A 17,819-nucleotide genomic window follows, 5' to 3' on the forward strand; every position below is an offset into this window, starting at 1 on the left:
CCAATGCTTTTAAATGTCTGACCTCGACTTTTACTTATGCTCATTGCAAAACACACCTTCACAGGAAACTGGAGCCTCCAAAATTTAAATGGAAGTTCCGGGTCAGATGGAACTAAGGGGATCCTTGGTAGTAGGATTGTTTCGCCTTTAAAGGGACCACAAGAAATGGTGACTTCAATCACATTGATGTGCAATCTGGTAAGAACACATTTGGTTCCGTTAGTTGTTTTTGACGGTTCCAAGGATCGAAGAATCATGATTTGGGGATCCAATTTTGAGATTTTAAATGTGAGGAGGCATTCCAGATAGTTTCAAAGAGTTTAAAAGCTCCACATGTTAGTGAACAGCTTTACCTTCATTAGTTGCCGAATCAACTGATTTGTATTCCTTTGAGTCCCTCATTATCCAGTTATTCAAGCGATTCACATTGCTATTTAATGGCGAAATAATATGAGGGGCGTGCAATAAGTAATGCCCCTGATCCACTTCCAGTTGTCTGATCTAGCTGAAATTTTGCATGTGCAATGATTTATATCTCTACGCGCTATGTGGCAAATTACAGCTCTGAACTAATTGTGGTTTCTGTTTTACAGGTGTTTGAACTGAGTCAGATGTGAAATGGAGCCTGTTGAATGTCGAGCAGTGATCCGGTTTTTGTATTTGAAAGGACGCACACCACAGGAGATTTTTGATGAAATGAAAGAAACTTATGGTGTAATGTCCCATCATATGACCTTGTAAAATGCTGGCATCGTGAATTCAAACATGGCCGGAAGTCTGTGGAAACAGCTTCCAGACCTGGTCGCCCTCCCTTCTGCCATTGATGAGGCACCTGTCCGTCAAGTTGAGGCTGCAATTTTGGAAGATCGGCGCATTACTATTCGCCAAATAGCCCAAGATGTCAAGATTAGTACAGGGTCTGTGGAAACTATCATCAATGACCATTTGCATATGCATAAGGTGTCTGCCAGATGGATTCCCAGGTTGCTCACACTATTCCAGAAGCGAGAACGCGTCGAGTGCTCGAGGATGAATTTGGAGATGTGCCAAGAAGATGAGTCAAAGCTTTTCAAAAAACTGATTACACAGGATGAAACCTGGGTCCATCACTATGATCCAGAGACCAAAGCCCAGCCAATGCAGTAGAAGCACTTGGACTCACCACCTCCAAAGAAGGCAAGGGTGCAGCCCTCCGCTGGCAAGGTCATGCTCACAGTCTTCTGGAACCAGTAGTAGTGATGACAGATTTCCTGGCAATTACAGGAGCCTATTATGCTTCACTTTTGAGGAAATTAAGGGAAGCTATCAAAACCAAGAGGCGGGGCAAGATCAGCAAAGGTACCCTCCTCCTGCAGGACAACGCTCCGGTCTACAACTCGCATGTCGCCAGATCAGAAGCACGGGCGTGTGGTTATGAAATATTTCCTCATCTTCCCTACTCTCCAGATCTTGCACCCTCTGACTTTCACCTCTTCCCAGCCATGAAGTTGTTTTTGACAGGAAAGCGTTTCCCAGATGATGCAGCCTTGATTTCTGAAGTCACGTCGTGGTTGGAGGACCAACCTGGGGTGTTCTACAAAACCGGTCTCCAGAGCTGCATCAAACGATGGGGAAAATACATAACTCTGGGTGGTTCCTATGTAGAGAAAGACAAAGACTAATAACTGTGCCAAGTTTCGTTGCTCTACTGCTATGGGTAGTGGGTCAGGGGCATTAATTATTGCACGCCCCTCATAGCCCTCTTGGCAAACCACTCCAGTGATTTTGTGTTGTTTTGCAGGTCCGAATAAACTCACACTCTTACAAATTAGTGACTCCCGGCCAAGGTACCTATAAGTGGTAACCCCTTTACCGCGTGAGTTACTATAAAATAATAAATACTTGATGCTTAGATCGTTTTTTTAAACATCAGAGGCTGGAACGCCCCCCCCCCCCCACCTCCAAATGTCTTTCAATTTTTGATTATCGACACATTTACCAAGCTCGGTCGAAATTGTGTCAGGTGGAGAAGTGATTGGAAAACTGATCATTACCAATTTAGAGAAGCAATTTTGGAAGTCGACTGCGGTTGTATTTCCAGAGATTTGGGCTCTCATATTAGTAGTTAATCTCGTCACTATAACGTACCTCCGGAGATAGGACTGCTTCAAACTTGCATTAACAATGTTAGCCCTTGCACTGTTTTTAACCACTGGAAGAATTTGACAGAAATCACCGCAAAATAAGGTTGGAATGCCACCGATGGGATACTTGTCTCCTGTGATGTCATGCAGTTCGGTCAATTGCTTCATGCCATTGGGGCTTCGTCTACAATGATTGCTGAGGTGTCTCGAATGATATTTGCCAAGGCTAAGGTACCAGTATTGCTGAGGTGTCTCGAATGACATTTGCCAAGGCTAAGGTACCAGTATTGCTGAGGTGTCTCGAATGACATTTGCCAAGGCTAAGGTACCAGTATTGCTGAGGTGTCTCGAATGACATTTGCCAAGGCTAAGGTACCAGTATTGCTGAGGTGTCTCGAATGACATTTGCCAAGGCTAAGGTACCAGTATTGCTGAGGTGTCTCGAATGACATTTGCCAAGGCTAAGGTACCAGTATTGCTGAGGTGTCTCCAATGACATTTGCCAAGGCTAAGGTACCAGTATTGCTGAGGTGTCTCGAATGACATTTGCCAAGGCTAAGGTACCAGTATTGCTGAGGTGTCTCGAATGACATTTGCCAAGGCTAAGGTACCAGTATTGCTGAGGTGTCTCGAATGACATTTGCCAAGGCTAAGGTACCAGTATTGCTGAGGTGTCTCGAATGACATTTGCCAAGGCTAAGGTACCAGTATTGCTGAGGTGTCTCGAATGACATTTGCCAAGGCTAAGGTACCAGTATTGCTGAGGTGTCTCGAATGACATTTGCCAAGGCTAAGGTACCAGTATTGCTGAGGTGTCTCGAATGACATTTGCCAAGGCTAAGGTACCAGTATTGCTGAGGTGTCTCGAATGACATTTGCCAAGGCTAAGGTACCAGTATTGCTGGGGTGTCTCGAATGACATTTGCCAAGGCTAAGGTACCAGTATTGCTGAGGTGTCTCGAATGACATTTGCCAAGGCTAAGGTACCAGTATTGCTGAGGTGTCTCGAATGACATTTGCCAAGGCTAAGGTACCAGTATTGCTGAGGTGTCTCGAATGACATTTGCCAAGGCTAAGGTACCAGTATTGCTGAGGTGTCTCGAATGACATTTGCCAAGGCTAAGGTACCAGTATTGCTGAGGTGTCTCGAATGACATTTGCCAAGGCTAAGGTACCAGTATTGCTGAGGTGTCTCGAATGACATTTGCCAAGGCTAAGGTACCAGTATTGCTGAGGTGTCTCGAATGACATTTGCCAAGGCTAAGGTACCAGTATTGCTGAGGTGTCTCGAATGACATTTGCCAAGGCTAAGGTACCAGTATTGCTGAGGTGTCTCGAATGACATTTGCCAAGGCTAAGGTACCAGTATTGCTGAGGTGTCTCGAATGACATTTGCCAAGGCTAAGGTACCAGTATTGCTGAGGTGTCTCGAATGACATTTGCCAAGGCTAAGGTACCAGTATTGCTGAGGTGTCTCGAATGACATTTGCCAAGGCTAAGGTACCAGTATTGCTGAGGTGTCTCGAATGACATTTGCCAAGGCTAAGATACCAGTATTGCTGAGATGTCTCGAATGACATTTGCCAAGGCTAAGGTACCAGTATTGCTGAGGTGTCTCGAATGACATTTGCCAAGGCTAAGATACCAGTATTGCTGAGGTGTCTCGAATGACATTTGCCAAGGCTAAGGTACCAGTATTGCTGAGGTGTCTCGAATGACATTTGCCAAGGCTAAGGTACCAGTATTGCTGAGGTGTCTCGAATGACATTTGCCAAGGCTAAGGTACCAGTATTGCTGAGGTGTCTCGAATGACATTTGCCAAGGCTAAGGTACCAGTATTGCTGAGGTGTCTCGAATGACATTTGCCAAGGCTAAGGTACCAGTATTGCTGAGGTGTCTCGAATGACATTTGCCAAGGCTAAGGTACCAGTATTGCTGAGGTGTCTCGAATGACATTTGCCAAGGCTAAGGTACCAGTATTGCTGAGGTGTCTCGAATGACATTTGCCAAGGCTAAGGTACCAGTATTGCTGAGGTGTCTCGAATGACATTTGCCAAGGCTAAGGTACCAGTATTGCTGAGGTGTCTCGAATGACATTTGCCAAGGCTAAGGTACCAGTATTGCTGAGGTGTCTCGAATGACATTTGCCAAGGCTAAGGTACCAGTAATTTTGCAAACTCGCTGATCCATCCGATGAGTATCAAAGTGCACTTTAAAAGTGCTGTGAAGTGTGCAGCAACGTTGAAGTAGAGTGGCAGCAATGCCACTGGATGCTGTTGCAAGCACAATCTTTCCCATGGATCTACTCTTTGCAAGGATCAAATTGATGACAAAAGTCTTGCATCAAGAAACATCATGTTTTGTTCATCTCACCTTGTGCTTCCAACATGGCCATGAATGAATTGTAAATTTCTCTTTGAGAATCTCTCAGTTTTTCTTGCATATTTTCTGATTGTAGGGAAGGTTCTTCAATATTGTAATTTACTTCACATTGATACTCTCTTGCAAGTCTTTCATCTCATCCTTGCTTCGGTGCAGGTAATCCATAGCTTGCCAACAGATGACCGGACATAAGTAGAATTTTTTCTTCAATTAGGCAAAGAGTTTTGTTGTAGATGTCATCATTAAAATCTGCTTCTGGATTAACTTCTTCGTCCTAAAAAATTAATAGCTTCTGGTTATGAATTGGTGAACACCGACTGACATCCTTACAAGATTAGTGATTCCCGGTCAGGGTACGTATAAGTGGTAACCCCTCTACCGCATTATTTACTATAAAATGAATAAATGCTTTTACGGGGAGTGCTTGGATCGTTTTTTAAACAACAGAGGCTGGGACGCCCCCCCCCCCACAAATGTACTTGGAAAAATCGAATTTGTAGCGAGTTTAAAGAATGATGGAAGACAAAACAAATATTAAATAAATAATTGTTACCAAAAGCAATAAATTCTACTTTTCTACCTATATGAATGAATTTAATTTATGTTTTAAAGTATTTTCAAGCGCTTTTCTTTTTTTTTCTTTTTTTTTAATCTAAAATTGCGGGTGTGTGGGTGTCAAATATCTCCAAATTTTCTAGAAAAACCTGCTGGCCGCAAAATCAAAATTCTCCCCATTAGATTGCAAACGAAATCTCCAGATCTAGCGGGAAACCGCTAAATTGGTAACACTCGTTATTCCCCTTGAAATTATTAGCTTACAGTGAAATAACTCTCATAGTTTAATATGAGAGTTCCAGTTTTAAACGTATCTGTTTTATTAATAATTAAATATAAATTAAATCAAATATAAATTGAACAAACTAACTAAATAAATTTTAAATAATATTTCTAAATAGTACAATTAAAACGATTCTATTAGAGGAAATAATTAATAAGGTCAAGTTAACTATTAAAATGGATTTTCTTTAATGTAATATGTAAATGAGTTCACTGATGCAGTGCAGATTTCGTTTGTAAAATACTATATATAGAAACCATGCATAAAATTGTTGCAGTCTCCTTTGGTAGAAATGACCTATAATGGATTTATATATTTTTTGTACCAGGAGAGGTGTACACACAGATCAAAAAATAGCCTTAAACGGATTAATATATTTCTTTGTCCATGAGGAGTTGTACACACACACGAACTCTACTACTTTATATAAATAGATAACTTAATTGTATTGTTTATTTATAGGTATATAGATTAATTGTATATATATATATATATATATATATATATATATATATATATATATATATATATGTGGTTCAGAGATTAAGGAGGGCGTATGTTTTGGTTTCCGTACCAGCTGATTGTACCCAAGTCATATATATTTAGTTTTGATCTTATGTTCAGTATAATAATTGGTAAAGAATTCTCTCTATAATAATAAATACGTAATCTGCTTGAATTAAAATATCATATTTAAGCGTATCTTACGATCGGGCAACACCAGGCGCCCTGCTGATATATATATATATATATATATCTGTAAAAGTGTCTGTCTGTCTGTATGTATGTATGTGTGTGTGTCTGTGTACATTTCCAAACAAATTAACTCTATCAATTTTCAGTCTACAGACTCGAAATTTGATATACAGGGTACTGAGATTTGGGAAAATCTTTGTAATCGATTTTCGGTCAGAAATTTGGCTGTTAAGGGGTCAAAGCTCAACGATTTGACCTTTGAGAACTCTACCAAACTCCTCTGACAATTTTGGGTATAAACAATTGAAATTTTAGATACAAGTTCCTTGGACATGGATCTAACTTAATAACTTGATTTGAGCCCAAAACAATAAATGTTAAGGGGTTATAACAGGGGTCAAAGTTAAAAATAATTTGACTTCTGCGGTCTCTACCAAATTACTCAGACAATTTCTGGTCTAAACATTTGAAATTTTACATAAAAGGGAAATCAGAGATAGGGCAAGCTTTTTAATCGGTTTGGGTCGAAAATTTGAGCTACGAATATATAAATCTATGTATGTATGTTTACATGTCTGCCTAAAACTTTCGACAGAGGCGACGGATTTTCACAAGATCAGTATCGTTTTGAAGTTCGACCCTTGAAACGACAAATACCGATAAATTGGCTAAAAACATTAATTTCTTTACCTTCAACTGGGCACATTTTTACAGGGAGGGGTCGCTTTTTTCACCGATATTTTCGAAAGTCATTTCCTTTTTTCGATTGTCTAGCCTTAATTTAAACCTATGTCAGTTCCTGTTTGGCGGTGGTCATAACAGCAAAGACGTCACGTTTTTCCCTCATTCTTTTCCTCCTTTGCGGTACGGGTTCGAACCACTACTTTTTTTTTTTTTTTTTTTTGCTCAGCACACACCTCCAAACACCCGGGCAACGCCGGGCATCCATGCTAGTATATATATATATATATATATATATATATATATATATATATATATATATATATATATATATATATATATATGATTATTAAGATGAATAAAATCCGACGATATGAAAAATAGATTGGAGGTGGAAGGACCTGAACGCTCAACGTTTCGCCCGAGCCCGATTTATGCGCAGGCTTTTTCAAGAGGGATGGTTATTGACGATCCCTCTTGAAAAAGCCCACATAAATCGGGCAAAACGTTGAGCGTTCAGATCCTTCCACCTCCAATCTATATATATATATATAACAAATAGTTAATAAAACATGTTAAAAAACACTTTGAGAAAGAGTTAAAAACATATTTAATTTTCAAAAGGAAACACTAAATAAGTGGATAATCCTTAATCCGCGGAGTTTTGAAGAAATACTTTCCTTCTCATCAGAGGGTAGGATCTAGCAAAATGCGGGATCGGATTTTGCTTGCAAAAGTATTTAATGAAGCTACAAGTAAGTCAAAGATCTTACTTGATAACAAAAAGTGAAGCAGAGGGAATAGGGTGAAGAAAAGAGTGATTTCACGTAAATGGATTGTCTGGTGAAGGGTAAAGTATCCAATAATGATAAAATCCAAAACTGCAGAATCCAAGAAAATGGATTAAATTTCCATTCACACAGTAAAATCCAAGGGAATCGCGTAATTGGAAGATGGTCCAAAGTAATCCAAAAGACAGAAATCCGTGGAATAATTCACAAATGGATACAAGGAAAAGGGAAAGAATTCCAATAATATTATTAAAAGAAAGATAAAATATGCGTAAAAAAATGGAAGAAAAATTTAAACTCGACTGTCGAGGCATGGTTAAATTAAGAAAAAATGTATGTGTGTGTGTGTGTGTGTGTGTGTGTGTGTGTGTGTGTGTGTGTGTGTGTGTGTGTGTAAAGAGAAAGAGAGGGCTTAAAATTGCTATTAAAGTGGTTGGACAAAACAATGGACACATATTGTTGGAAAAGAGGGGACTAGAAAAGATTTCGTAGTTAACCGTGAAAGACCATCAAAAATTCTAATTCACACTTACATGTGACAGAACAATTAAAATTCTATTTCGAACTTAACTGTTACAGACTAACGAAAATTTTATTTTAAACATAAACGCGACAAGCTAATGAAAATTCTATTTTGGACTTACCTGTTACAGACTAACGAAAATTCTATTTTGCACTTAACTGTTACAGACTAACGAAAATTCTATTTTGCACTTAACTGTTACAGACTAATAAAAATTCTATTTCAAGCTTAACTGTTACAGACTAATAAAAATTCTATTTTGCACTTAACTGTTACGAACATTCTATTTCAAGCTTAAGCGTAACAAACCAACGAAATTTCCATTTCGAATTTAAGAGTAACAGACTAAGTAAAATCTATTTTGGACTTAAACGTGATAGACCGACGATACGCAATGACGCATGTTATTACATGATTACAAAAATATTCCCTACACCGGAAGTGACCTATAATTCTCACAGCTTTCGTCTATGTTGGAAAATGAAAAACATTTTAGATTATTCGGTGCGTAAATTATCTTTTTCTACTGCGATAGTATTTCTTATCACTGACGAGATTAAAACACGCGTTCGTAAAACAGGAATAAAAAAAAAATTGATAATGGGGGTGACATAACAAAGAAGTTTGGGTTTTGAAGTCAAAAACGCGATTAATCATTTTCGTCAAAAATAACACAATTTGTTTGAGCTACCACGGAAAAAAAACTTTTCTGTTCTGCTGCCTAACATCAAACGAAAACAATTCAAGTTTAAACCGTACAACAACGTTTTATTTTAAGGTTTACCTGGCACTTTTTTTTTTTTATTTACATAGGTATAACCACTTATCAAGGCCCAGAGACCACACGAGGATAACGTTTAAGAGTGTACAGTAGTCATTTGGACAATAAAGTAATCGTTAGTAATGGAAATTCGGTAAATTTGTTAACAAGTGGAATGGCTCATCAAGAACTTGTTTACGTTGAACTTGAAGACAACCATATTGCAATCAGCTGGAAAGCAGGAAAACGGAAGACGATTCCACAGGCGTGCAGTTCTAAGAAAGAAGCTTTGTTCATGGAATCTACGTTTAGGTTTAGGCACAGATAAAGAGTGTGGGGAATTATTGATAGTGTTTTCAGCTAGACGAGTGTTTCTTGTGAAAGTTTGGCGAGGGGGACCATAGATTGAAGCTCAGTCGAATGCTTTCCATGAAAATAACTATATAACTGGGATCAGAGCGTAGTATCTGTTCCGGCAGATACTGCAATCAAAGACCATATGTGGGGGCAACCCCACGTATAAGTTATTGGTCAATGTAGGGGAAACCCTTCATACTAATTGTCACTATTCGGCTCCTCTACTCCCCGGGGAGCTGGTCCCATTTCTCCTTCACTCTCCACATTAAAAAACGGCGTTGTGCCTAATTTGCTCTGTGGAGAAGCAAATAAATACTCTGTTCCGGCAGATGTTGCACTTTGTGACCATTGCCGTTGTGGTAATTGGTTGTTGGTACATGTAGGGGCAACCCTATATGTAGCATCCCCTTTCCATCCCCTCCCCCTTCACCTCACATTAAAACCGACTTTGTGTCATATTTTTCTTACGTGGGAAAGCAAATAAATACCTACTCCATACGCACATGCGGTTTCTTATCTATATATTAATACGATAGCGTGTGTGTTCTGTTGTGTGCCACGCTTACATCCGGGTTGTTTAATTGTTTTATTTCTTGTCATAAATAATTTTACCAAGAATTTTTCATAAGTTTTGGTTTCGGTTTCGATTATGGCTGAAGGAACTCAATCTGCAAGAATTTAAATATCATATTTAAGCATACTTTACGACCGGGCTTTACCAGGCGTTCGCGCTAGCTTAGATAAATACTTTTGCAGTTTTAACAAAAAAGCTACAATAATATCAGAGCGTCTCCATTTACAGTGAATATTTACAGAATGCCAACATCAATATATTACATATGAATGAGTCCCCTGTGGAATTTCCACAAGTCCTGCTAGTATTTGATTAATGTTGTAGATGGTCTTATTGAAGGGTAAGGTTTTAAATTGGAGTTTTTTTTTAATCGTTAAAAGGTGAGATTCCCAACAAAATATAAAAATACTATTGATTATAATAATTTCATGGGAAGAAAAGGTCAAAGGAGTTCGAAGGTTTCTCATGGGTGATTATTATAATCGAGAAATATTGAACTTTCTTCAGCCCCTGATTTCATCTCTATAAAAAAAAAATATTGGAGAGAGTTCAATATTTCTCGACTATGAACTAGTCCCTCTTTATTGGATTCGAAACCGACGATATTGACGTTTTTCTAACCTTCTGTAAAAAGACAAATTCATCCTAAATTCTACGCAATTATGCACAATGTAGAAACTATGCATAAATAGAATTAAGCGTAATAGTGAAATGAACCCAATCATCTAATAAGAAACCATGAAAAATGAATAACTAATTTATGAATGATCGATTTTCAAAGAATATGCAAATAAATTAAACTTTAGTTCATTTTGATAAAATTGTTCCGTCAGTCATGACCGGATAGAGGTTCTAAGTAATTCGCAATTGTATTTTTCGGACGTCTATACTGAGAATTGAACCTTCACCTTTCAGTTTGCGAAGACCTCTATCCAGTCATGGCTGACAGAACAAGAGCATGCTACCCCGTGAAGAAAGGGTTCCGTTTGAAATATCGTCTAAATTCCCGAGTTTGACAGAAACATTCCCGAGTTCAACAAGATACGCCTGATGAAGGTCGGAGGTTACATCGACCGAAACATTGTGAAAATCACACTCAAGATGAGAATAGTAGTCCGGTGAATCCAAATAATACGAATAACTATTCCTCATCTCAAAAATTCGGTGCTTCTACATTATTGAGACGAGATTTCGCAGTCGATAAATGGAGTTTTCAGATTAAAAAAGCAAAAAACAATGGTTTCAACAGATTTTTTTGTCAATTCTAATAAATTACAATGGTAATTTCCAAATTATGCAGTCGAAATTACCTGAATATTACTGAATTATTAAACAAAAACACAATTTTAATCGTGTTAGCAGGTGACAAATTGCCGCCATTTTTGCTTAATTGGAACGGAATATTACCTCCCTGCTGAACGCTGCTGTACTTTACGATCGTTTTCATCAAATTCTATTTTTTATTTTCTTTAATAAAAAATGTTCTACCATATCGATTTTCATAATTTTTTGATAATCATCTTAAAAATATGACGAATGCGTAGATACCATAGATTTCACGGGGAATTTAGTTTTACGATTTCCGAAAATCTCGTCCCAATTCTGTAGAAGCGCCAAGAATTCAGAAACGTCAAATTTTATCGTATTATGAGTCCATCCGATTTTATTGAATTAAACGATGGGATAGACTACTATAAATGCTGATTCAAATTGTCTTTTCATTTTAATTGTATGCGGAAACGAAAGAACTCGCTATCTAAAGAAAGTTATTTCTTTCGTTGAAAACGCTAAATCCGCTGGTGTTAGAAACAAATAACGAAAAAATTGGAGCAATTGAAAAAAAAAAATGGGCAAAACTTATTAATGTAAAAACTAGAATAAATCATTGTAACATTACACATACTTACACACGGGACCCAACACGTTGTATGCAGTCTACGTCGCAAGGAACATAGGACAAGTAATAACACGACTCTAATTTTTGTAACAACGACATTTATTTCCGGGTACTTTCCCGACGAAACCATGATCGTGCTTTTTTTTTTTTTTTTTTTTTTTTTTTTTTTTTTTTTTTTTTGCTGATCCCTGTCCTCCTGAACGTCGTTTCCATTCAAACGTAATCTCGAACGTGCTTTCGAACGTGCTGAACGTAATCGTCGGTCTGTGCAGCCGCTCTTCAAGACGAGAACCATTCCTTTTAATTTCAAGTGAGGATTTGAGCGTTGGTGGTGAAAAGATTTGACGAATTTGCTATGTTCAATTTGTAGCCAATTTTTTTTTTTTTTCAAAAAAATCGGTCCAATTCGCACAGTCCATACTATAAAGATCTTCGTACTGTCTAAGCCACGAAGCAATCATTATTTCGTTTTCAAGATCCTAATTATAATTATCGATATTACTCCAAATTGTGTTTTGTAAAAATTCTCTTTCGCCGTCACCATTTTGTCCGCTAATCGATAATACGTATATTTTTCTTCTGTTCTTGTTTTTAGAGAAACATTTTCATCAAATCTTCTCTTTTCCTCCAAGTGTCTCTCTTAAAGTTTCTCTTCTATTTTCCCTTTTCTTCTGATATTTTTCATTTGTTTTTCTCGTAATTTATTTTCCAAAGGTGTTATTCTTATTGCCGTTTAATGATACCCAATATTTTACTTTTAATTTCCGCCATTTTGACCCCCCCCCCGAAATAGGCTAACGAACTACTTTTTCGTGTGTGTGTGTGTGTGTGTGTGTGTGTGTGTTTCTTTCTTACAAGGTCGTAACTTTTCTCACTTAAAGATTAAATCTTTAATTTCTTAACGAAAGCAGAAATAAGCGTGTTTCTGATTAAACAATAAAAAATGAAAAAGAAAATCAATAAAACTTTTTATTAGGTTTTCTTTATTTCGTTTTTTTTTTATACAAAGGAATCACCGCTTATCAATGCCCAGAGGCCACTCGAGGATAAGGGTTAAAGAGTGTACAGTGGTCAAAAGTACAATATAGTAATCGTTAGAAGTGTAAATTTGGTAAATTAGATTATTTAAGGGGAACAGCTCATTAAGAACTTGTTTACATTGGACTTGAAGGCGGCCATATTGTAGTCAGCTGGCAGCTGCACATTTAACATGAATAAACATGTAATCATGAATAAAAATAACAACTCTACGGGTTTGTATTACTGTACACATAGATTCGAAAAAGTTGTCAAAAAACAAATATATAACAAATAAATGTTATCAAAGGCAAGATAAGTTACTTTTCTACGTAACTGGATATGTATTTAGCGTTTTTATTTAATGTAACATGTTTATTCAGCTCGAAAAACATACAGTGTTTACTGATGTATTGGAAAATTGAAAATGGCGCCGCACTCTCTGTTGAACACGTTAAGTTTGGGAAAATGAGTTAAAACTAAAAAAACTTAACAAAATACTGTTAGAAACTCGCTCAGTATATGTTACAACATAGGCTGACATATATTCGGTATTTTTTTTAACAGCATTTTGTATATTTTTTTAGTTTTAACTCATTTTCCCTAACTTACCGAGCTCAAAAGAGAGTCCTCCGCCATTTGCAATTTTCAAATACATCGGTAAACATTGTATGTTTTTCGAGTTGAATAAACATGTTACATTAAATAAAAAAAAACAATAAAAAAAAAGTATCCAATTGGGTAGAAAAGTAACTTATCTTGCCTTTGATAACATTTATTTGTATATATTTGTTTTTGTTTTTTTTTGGGGGGGGCAACTTTTTCGAATCTATGTGCATAGTAATACAACCCTCAACTCTACTGTTAAATATTTAGAGATTTTATAAAGAATCGGAATCGTTGAACGTATCGGAATCGATAACTGTAACGGAAACGGGAAAATATTAGAATTGTCCCATCACTAAAATGTACATAAACTTTTCAGGCCATTAAACTGTGGTTTTACCGGAAATCACTATTTATTTTCAGTTGCTAAAAATGTTAGTTTTGGGGGTTTTTTTCTCTTTTTACTTGGCTCCCCACAAGGGCAGAGTTAGACACAAGGTCGGTTTTTAATGTGGGGGAAAAACAAGCTCAAAAAAAAAAATGTTAGTATTTTTTAAGTGTGCCGAGCTTAAATTCTTATAAAGCAAGTGCAACAACACACATACTGTGAAAAGTGGCCCAAATTCACGACTCTTAATCCCCCCTCTCTCTCTAGATCTAGTAACTATGGCAACCGTAAGTAAAGAAAGATGAAGGGAGAAAGAAAGAAAGATGTATTGAAGATGAATGAAAAAATTATTTAAAAACGAAATTACTACAGAATCCTGTTCAAAGTCAAGAATTGCTGCAGAAATGAAAGCAAAAAAAATGATGTAGACATTATTTAATTAAAGAGAAATGAAAGTGGGGAAAGTTGAAATGAAAAAAAAAAATCCTGATAATGTTGGTGGGTCGAAAGAAAAGACGAGGGAGGGGAGTGAAAGGAAATGTGGTAGATGAACAACATTCCAGTGGGCGGGGGAAATTATCCACTGATTTTTTTTTTTTTTTTTTTTTTTTTTTAGACTCTCAAATTTCTTTCTTTTTCGTAAGAATCTACTTCGTTCGTCCAGGCAGACACATTTTTGGATTCTTCGTGTGCTGGTGGCGGGGTTGGGTGTAGAGGGGTGCGATTACGTTTTCTTTTCCTTTTCTTTCTATTACTCCTTTCTGCCTCTCTTTCCCCACTTTTTGTCCATTCTTCATATTTTTCATCTTTTCATAGTTTTCCACGTCTCTTTCATCTTCTTCGTTGTTTGCTTTGTCCTTATCTTCTACTTCTTTTCCACTCTTTTTTCTTCTTCTTCTTCTTCAAGAAGAGAAAGTAAAAGCAAAGAAGGTAAAAAAAGAAAAGAAAAAGAGGAAAAATGAAGAAGGCAAAGAAGGCGTAAAAGCAAAGAAAAAAGAAGAAAAAGAGAAAAAAAGAAAAATGAAGGAGAAACAAAGAAGGTAAATGTGTAGTTTAGCGGCGTAAATTATTTAACAGTTAAAATATTAAAAATACTCATTTTTATTATTTTTTTCATCATTTTTTATTAGACTAAATGTACGACAATCGAGGCCGCCATGTTGCTTTTAAAATTTGGCCTTTCTAAGGTTTGATAGATTGGCATTTTTAAGGCAAAATTTTGCCTTTTTTACGCTCTATCATTTTATGGCAGCCAAAAACAGTTAATGAAAGAGTATAAAAAAGGCCAAATTTGGCCTTTAAAATGGCAATCTGTCAAACCTTAGAAAGGATTTAATAATGTGTTTTATATAAAAAAAAATAAATAGTTTTTATAATTTTTTGTCCGTCAAATAATTTACGTCGCTAAACTACACATTTACCGCAAAGAAGAAAAATCAAAGAAGACAAAGAAAGCAAAGAAGAAGAAGAAGAAGAAGAAGAAGAAGAAGAAGAAGAACCCACCTCTTCACCCTTTAAATCAACTGGAGGACCACTTGCTTATAAAGAAAGGGGGGCTGTGGATATACAAGTTTTATGAGAGGAGATGCGGTGGGACGGGAGGGACAACTACACTGGAAACTCCGAACAAAGCTTAAAAAAAAAAAAAAAAAAAAAAAGGTGGGGGTCAACTTGTTTCTCCTAGGAAAATTGTCAAATCTAAAATCCCCACCACAGATGGAAAGGTTTGAGCAGCGTGCGAACATTGGCGTTTTCTATTCCTATTGTAAAATGTAGACTTTTAAAAGAACAAGCTGCCATCCGGGTGTTTTCCCAGGGAACCAGAACCAATAAAGTGTATAGACCAGCCATTCTAAACCTTTTCTCCATCATTGACTCTTCGGCTTTATGTATTTCTCCATTTACCCTCTACTCCCATACAAAAAATACAGCCATTGTAAAGTGACAGAAAAACAGGAAGGTCAGAAAGAACCTTTTTATTGTTTAGGATTTTAGGTTTTCTATAAAAATAATATTATACATTCGTATCACAAAGAAAAGCAAAACGGGGTTTGTATTACTGCATACATAGATTCGAAAAAAGTTGTCAAAAAAAAAAAAAAGAATATATATATATATATATATATATATATATATATATATATATATATATATATATAACAAATAAATGCTATCAAAGGCAAGATAAGTTACTTTTCTACCTAACTGGACATGTTTTTAGTGTTTTTATCTAATGTAACGTGTTTATTCAGCTCGAAAAACAGTGTTTACCGATGTATTTGAAAATTTAAAATGGCGCCGGACTCTCCGTTGAACACGTTAAGTTTGGGAAAATGAGTTAGAAATAAAAAGCTATACAAAATACTGTTAGAAACTCGCTCAATATATGTTAACCGTGACATAGATTCGAAAAAGTCGTCAGCCTATGTGTATAGTAATACAAACCCATCAAACGTTTTCTAAATAGAAAATTATGAAGTTAATTTGTATGACAAAAAATAATGAACAGAAGCATTATCAGTGGAAACACTGCTGATTCATTGAGTCGATCAGTTTGTTCATGCAAGGAGTTTCTGACAATGCTACTCTCGTATAATGATTCAAGTGGTTTCTGGCCTTTATAATCATAATCCATCTTTTAAAAAAGGGGTGACAGGTGAACTTTTCTATATATACTAGCGAGGGTACCCGGCGTTACCCGGGTGTTTCGAGGCGTATGTGGTGGGGAGGGGAGTAAAATTAAAACAAAGCGAAGTAATAACCCTGTTTAAGTATTATTAAAAAAAAAAAAAAAATGTTAAAACTTCCAAAAAAAAGCGTGGTGACTTAACTAAAAAGTGAATTAGGTCAAACATCAATCCCGCAGTCAAGTTTGTTTTGGTTTTGTTTGTCCAAGATGTTGGGTTGAAAACCAGCTCCCCATTAAAAATGGGGGTGTCCAAATCAAAGCAATTGTCTGATATGACGATTTCTACCGCATTGATCGAAAGCCGAGAACACACACCGTTTCAATTTAGTTTCACTTTATACTAAAAAGCCGAAAAAAAAGGAGACACAGCGAAATAGCGTGACTCTTATAAAAGTCGATGTAAATAAATCTAGACGCGACGCGTGTTCGCAAATCCTAGATATTATGATTTAGACGGTATATAAAATGTTCTAAAAAAATAGTACCCCCCTCCCCCCGCCGCCAACAACCCTGGCGAAAAAAGCCTTTGGTGGACATACATAAAATGTGCACACACATTTTGCCTTTTATATATATAGATATATATTAGTGTTGGGGCAATTAATCGGAATCGGAAAAATCAGAAGATTTGTGGGTATCGGAAAAGTTGATGCCTATTTTCCGATACCAAAACGATTCTTTTAATCGTCTTTTTTTATTTGATTTTGTTTAAACTAAACTCTTCATTACTTGTAATAATAAAATAAATATTTATTGATTTTAAAATAAATATTTATTGATTTTAAAATACCAGTGAAACTAAAATCGATAGATTATCGTCCACAAGTGTATTTACGAAAATATCTGCATATTTAACATGTGTTTTTATAAAAATCGGGGGAAAATGACAACTTCATAGTTAAATAATTAGAGATTTATAAAGAATCGGAATTGGAAATTTAGCACGGAATTTGTAAAAATATTGGAATCATCCCCTCACTAATATATATATAAATAAATAAAACAAAAAAAAAAACTGATTCTTGTCTTTAGATGTACAATCTTACTACCTATAATTATATTGGACTTTTACTAGAACTAAACTAATCTGTTTTCATACTCCACTGCATCTCTTCAGTCCTCGGTCAGTTGAGGATAAATTTTTCTAAATTAAGATATTTTTAATGTTTGTCCCAATTCATAGTGCCCTTTTCTGGAAGGAGGAAGGAGGGGTTATTTTTCCCATACAATTGCCGAACAATTGCATACAAAGTCGGGGAAGGTTACACATGTGCAGAAGTACCGTCACACTCACTCCATTTATTTGTGGTTCTACACCTAACATATTCGCTCACTTAATGCAAAGACGACCAGAGGACGATGGATCCTGATGTCGGCTCCCCCTGGATTTACACCAAAACCTTGTTAGCTGGGTAGATTTAGCATTGCCAGGGTGAAGAAGATCTGGAGTTTTAGGGGTTGCTTTTGAGAAAGAGGAGGAGGAGGAAATGTGAATGT

The sequence above is a fragment of the Euprymna scolopes genome, chromosome 26 (genome assembly GCF_053919585.1).
Source record: "Euprymna scolopes isolate OS-2025 chromosome 26, ASM5391958v1, whole genome shotgun sequence".
NCBI classification, from domain to species: Eukaryota; Metazoa; Mollusca; class Cephalopoda; order Sepiida; family Sepiolidae; genus Euprymna; species Euprymna scolopes.